This window comes from Sarcophilus harrisii, chromosome 1 (genome assembly GCF_902635505.1).
Source record: "Sarcophilus harrisii chromosome 1, mSarHar1.11, whole genome shotgun sequence".
In the NCBI taxonomy this organism is placed as follows: domain Eukaryota; kingdom Metazoa; phylum Chordata; class Mammalia; order Dasyuromorphia; family Dasyuridae; genus Sarcophilus; species Sarcophilus harrisii.
The window spans coordinates 208,357,222-208,363,625 of NC_045426.1; positions in this window are offsets into that span (position 1 = coordinate 208,357,222).

Below are 6,404 nucleotides of genomic sequence, written 5' to 3' on the forward strand. Positions count from 1 at the left end.
CCTTCATGAAACAGGTTCTAACAACCCCACAGGAGTCACCTGAGACTCAGACAAAATCCCCTTTCACCCCTACTACACCATCAAGGACGCCTTAGACCTAATGCTACTACTCCTCATACTCCTCCTTCTAGCCCTATTCTCACCAGACTTACTTGGAGACCCAGACAACTTCTATATGTTCTATATGTTATAGAATAGGTCTGAGCTTTTTTCTCCAGCACCAAAATAAAAAAATTATATATTTATAAAAGTTCCTTCCTCCAAAGTTTTGCTATGAAAAAAATTAATATAATACAAGTATGTAAGATGGTTAGTTATGTCTTACCATAACAGGTTTCATTTGTTTATGAGCCTGCTACACACAGAGATATTTTCCTATAATTGACCCTGATTTATATAATTTCATTGTCTATAATAGAATCATAGAGAAATGAAAACTTCTACAAGATCTATTTTTTCATTTAAAATTATTTTTTTTCCCTGTGAGATTAAGTAGTGATATATAAGTAAACAGAAATTTATGCATGGCAATTTATAGACCAGGAACTCTACTATATTGATCAGGGGGTGTAATTTAGCTCCTCCTCAAGTAAAAGTGAAGGACTCCTAGTGTGCAGGATAAAATCCAGACTCCTTAGCTTAAACTTTAAAATCGTTAATGATCAGGTGCCAAATGATTTTGTTTGCCTTATCTTCCATTACTCTGCTCTAGGACCTTTCTACTCTTTACTCATCCTCTCATTTCCCCCTGAGCTCAAGTTCTATTTCAGCTACTTCCTCTGTAGGGTATCTCTTGATTATAAAAACCTAAAATGATCTCTTAATTTTCTGCAACTTAAAAAACTTAAAAAACTCTTGATTTCAGAACTTATGTTTGGAGCTACAAATAGTAGATAACAATGTGTGTGCATATGTGTCTATGTCCACATTTGTGTCTTAATGCATAGTTGTCTTTTACCTGCACTTAGGAGTGAAGGAATGGTGGGTAGTTCCTATTTGTGAAATGCATAGTACACAGAACCAAGCAATAGAAAGGTAATTGCTGAAGGAAGAATTCCTGGTAAGAAGCTCTCCTGGCTAGGAGATGGATATGTAACTCTAAGGTTTTAAAACTCTAGAACACTTTATGATAATAACATCATTAAGTATACTTGCATATATAGTGATCAAACTTTGGTGCTGAATACAGTTGTGAGCTGCAGTTTTTAAACATATACATCCTTTGTTCTGCCTTTCTATAGTAGACAACTTTCTTTGCAAAGCCCCATTGGCATAGAAAATAAGAGATCTTCTTGTTTACATAGTTAATTGATATTTATAGAGTCAGAATTTAATAGGACAGAAATACAGCTGTGAGTGCTCTCCTTCAACAAAATGTTCCACATGAACTCATTTAAATTATAGATTATAATAGATGGGATCTCAAAGTTAACTTTGTGTTACTAAATATTGACTTCGATAGAGGTGAAAAATTAAGGTCCTGAAGATTTTCTACACAATGTTGAGACAGAAGTATTTTTGTAACAGGTGCCATCAAAGATAGAACTTAGGCTATGCTTGAATAGGAAAAGGGGCCATATACCAAGGACCAAAGGAAGGTTTTAAATAAGCATCAATGGAGAAAGCACACAAAATCATAGAATCGTAGATCAAAGTATACTCTCCCTGTTTTAATTTTTCTACAGAAAAAAAAGTATCTTTAATACAAGAGGAACTAAGATGACTTCTGATTGTCTACCAATGGGCTAGGTTCCCATTCATTTTTATCTTTATCAAGTTTTTCAGTTTAAATATATAGTGAACTGAAAACATGAAGTATCCTGAGATTAAAACTAAAATCTACATTATTATTTAATGTTGACAAAGTGCTTTACATTGTGTGTTTTGCAAAAGGAGGCCCCGGGGGGAGACCCTGTGAAATTGTGGCTTGTAGAGGAACATTTTAGTTTACTCACTCAAAACAGATCACTCCTGGGTATGTAACTTAGATAATGTCATAGATTTCCAGACAACTATTACAGATAAGGAGATTCATCTCACCTGATAGGTTTCAAATAGGTGACTACCTATTTGGCTAGGTGTTGATGTTTTTGCTGACAAAGGTCAGAAAGCAAATATCACTAGAGCCGAAAGTGATCCTTTTGTTCACTTGGTCTTTATTTATAACATCTTTTGCAAACCCTTTCTATAGGGCATTATTCATACAATTCACATTCAGAGCAATTATGCTAAATAAAAATTAAGACAGCAATAACACTTAACAGGTGTATTTGTATTTTATAATTTGTCAGTATTTATTGAATGCAAGATATTGAATACATTAGAGAGAAATTTTCAAAATGGATGTTTTAGACATTTTGAGCAAAGGGGTAAGGTCTTAACCTGTGATTTCATCAATGTAGAAAATGCCCAATGTGGAATGTATCCAATGCAGATCAGCAAGTTCATAATTTATAATCTTAGAGAGTTGCCTGGGGCATTGAGAGGTTAATTGACTTGCTCATGGTCACATCACTGGTATCAGAGATAACTTGATGTTAGGTCTTCCAGACACCAAAGCCAGCCTTTCTTCCACCAAACCACCATGCACCTATTTTATTTAAGAGATAGATAAATAGATAGATGGAGATAAAAAAATATAGTATAATTATTGTATATAATTAGTCAAATAGAGCTCATATAAATAAAATCTGAAGTGGTGCAGGGATGACATTATTTATAACCTCATTTGGCTGTCAATTCTGCACAGGAGAATTGGCCACCTCAAAATTATTTAAAAAATTACATCTACTTTCCAGGGCACTCCAGAAATATGTGGTCTCACTAGACTTTGAGAGATATAAACCTCCAGGCAAAATACATTAACCATGAAATGAACAGGAGAACTGATTTGAATATGCCACTCCAAGTTATTCCTTCAAAATCCCTAAAAAAATATTACTTAACATTTGGGACCTTAAATAAACTAACCACTAATTTTGAAACTAAGGAGAAAAATCTAAATCTAAATTAGAAAATTATCCATATAACTTGAATTGAATATTTCCTTTGAAATTGAATATTACCTTTACCAATATATGTTTTATGGTAAATAATATTAGTGTCATTGATTTAATTGTATTATCAATTATTCAATGAACGTTTTATTACCTAAAATGTGTCAGACATTATGCTAGGCTCTGAGGTTATGAATATCCTTCTTTCTTCCCCTCTCAAAATATTTTCAGTGGCTACATTGGAGGGAAACATAGGTGGATCTTCATTTGCAGCTTGATAAATCAAAGAATTATTTGAGGAAATTAAGGAACACATTTGAAATATAAGGAATTACCAGTACAAATGAATGGAAATGGGAAAAGAGTGCTCTGTATAAACAATAGAGAGAGGTCCAGTTTTGCTAAAACAGACTGTGGGAAGGGGAAATAATATAAAATGATTGTATTAAAATGGGTTGAAACAAGGTATATTAATGGATTCAAAAGCTAAATAAAGGAGTTTATATTTTATGCTAGAGGCAACTGGGATCCACTTGCATTTATTAAATAGAATTGTGACATAATTAATGTTGTGTTTCATTAAAAATCATTTTAGCTGCTACATCTCTGGAGGATGAACTGGAGTGAGAAAAACTTGAAACAAAACTGATTAAGAATCCATTACAATTGGATGAGAAGAGATGATAAGATAGTGGCTATTTGATTAGTGAGGGGAAAAAAAGGATTAGATGTGGATATATTGTTGAGAATGAAATAGCAATATATGGATACTATGAAAGGGATTAAAAAGTCAAGGATAATACTGAGGATATAAATTTGGGAGATTGGAAGAATATGACTTTTGTAGAAATGGTGAAGGGATTTGGGGAAAAGTTAAGGAGTTCAGTTTTGAACATATTGAATTTGAGATGTTTCTAGGGCATCCAATTTAAAATGTCCAATAGGTAGTTATTTATGTAGGACTGGAATTAAGGGAAGAAACTAAAAATATATTTCTTTATTGGTGGCAATTAAATCTTTGGAATCAGATAAAATAATGTTGAAAGAAGAAAACAAGAGAGCTCTCTTTGAAGAGAACAGAATGATCAAACTTCTAGTGCCAAATTCTTGCTCCTTCCCCTTTCTTTACCTGGCCTCCACAGGAACTAAAGTTTCCTTTACAAAAGAGTGGAAAGAGTGGCCTACTGAAGTGTCCTTTCTCCCTTTAAGCCATGAAATGAAATTCCCATGCTATATATGGAGAACATGCCCTGCTCTACTCATTTATCAATTTTATTTCCATTCCCATTCAACAAATATTTATTAAACCATTAAATGGTGGGCATTTTGCTAGGTATTGCTTATACAAAGACAACAAAGAAATTGTCTCTATTTGCAGGATAAAGAGGCATTTTTGCATATGTTTTTCATCTTTTATTTATTCCAAACCTGTGTTTTTTCAACTCTATGGGCTTTACATTTGGAAACTCCTTCCATTTTTAAATACTGGCAATTCATCTCTAATTACAATTTTAGTAATAATAAGAGATCAAGTAAGTTGCCTATGGTTATAAGGCTAGAATCTGCAGAGAAATGACTTGTGCTTACATCTTCTTGAATCCAAATAAATGATGATACCAGGGAAGACTTCACAGAGGACATGGTTGCTGAGTTGAGCTTGGGAAGAAACTAATGATTTTGAGAGGCAGGATCCTCTTTATGTATGGATCAAAAGTAATGCTATAGGAAGGGATATTGTGGAGCCAGCATTTATATACCATGAAAATCAGCAAATATTATAGAATAAGGAATATAATTTGTTCTTCTTTTGATTCTCTAAACTTGTCATGAAAAAATATGAATATTGAAATTTAAAGTTGAAGAAAAGTGTCTGTGTCTTTTTTTATTTGTTTGTTTATTCCCCCCTGTCCCCACTCCCCTACCCCCCCGCCCCGCAAAGAGTAGATTGTTAAACATTTACCAACACACCCTAAGCTTTATGAAATGTCTGGCTAAAATAAATATATAGCATACAAAGAGTATGTTGCTGCTGAGGAAAGAGGAAGAAAACTGACTTTTTAAAGGAATTTCCTCCAGACCTTGAAAAGAGGTAAGTTGGCTAACTTCAACCCAAATTTCCTGCTTTGAGAGATTAGATAGCATTCTTTAATATCTTCTATCTCTGCCAAAATTTAGTCTGTTTTAACCTTTCGCTTTCATTTTCTCATCTGTTTCCTTTGTTTCTTGCTCATGAGAATTCAATTCTTTCTGGCTCTGTTCATTAAGTCCCAGATGCTGTCATTCAGCTGCTGCTACTGCCAATCAATTCTCTCAGGCCCCACTCCTACTTCAGACTATTGTTTCTTTCAAAATTAGTGTCCTCTAAAGATCTTCTGGATGTGAATTAAATTTGCTTTCCAGCTCAAAAATTGCAATGGTCCATAATCATTCTCAGGAATGAAAGGGAATGCTTACCTCTTTGAACTACAAAACACAAGATGTCAATCAGTTCTCAAACTGCCTTGTGCAGAACTGTGATCAGTAAAGAAGAGTAACATGGTTTGAATTGTTTCCTGAGAAAATTATTTGTGACTTGAGGGAATCAGCCTAATAGGAGACCACTAAACTAGTCTAGGTGAGAAATAATTAGGACATTTGTTTGAGTAAAAAGGGTGGAGATGTGGTAAAAAAAAATAGGACCAACAAAACTTGACAATCGAATGGAAATGGGTAGTGCAGAGAATTGGAGAGTCAACTTGATTCTGAGGTTACATAGCTAATTGACTAGAAGAAAGGCTCTTAAAAATGAGAAGGTTTTTAGAAGAACCAGGTTTAGAAGGTAATGAATTCTATATTGTTGAATTTGTTGAATTTGACATGACAAATGTAAAAGTGATATATATATATACTGCAAGCAATTAATAATACCAGAGTGAAATTTTAGAAAGAGATTAGTGCTTGAATAAAGGAAGATGATGTGTATCATTTTCTTTGTTATTAGTTCTTAGGAAAAATGACCAGAAAAGTTAGCAATAAATGTTGTTAACTGACTGAAAATTCATGTGATAGAGTACTAAGGCGATCAATCTGATACAACCTGTTACTCTCAACCAAGACTCACCCTTAGATTACTCCTACCATTATCACATATATGCTGCTGAATAAAGTGAAGAAAATCATAATGACAATTCTGACCGAGTCCACTACAAATTAATATTATACAACTTCCTCTGGGTCCTCTGCTGCTAGATTATAATACTATACCTAAATTATCCATTTACCATTGCACTCTCCAAAGTGTCTCTTCAACATTTTTCTTCCCTCTTTAAACTTTTCATGACTTCTCTACCCCCAGCTCCCTCAGCTAAGAATTTGCCTCTCATTTTACAGAAAAATTGAAGCAATTAATCATGAAATCTCTCTTTTCTT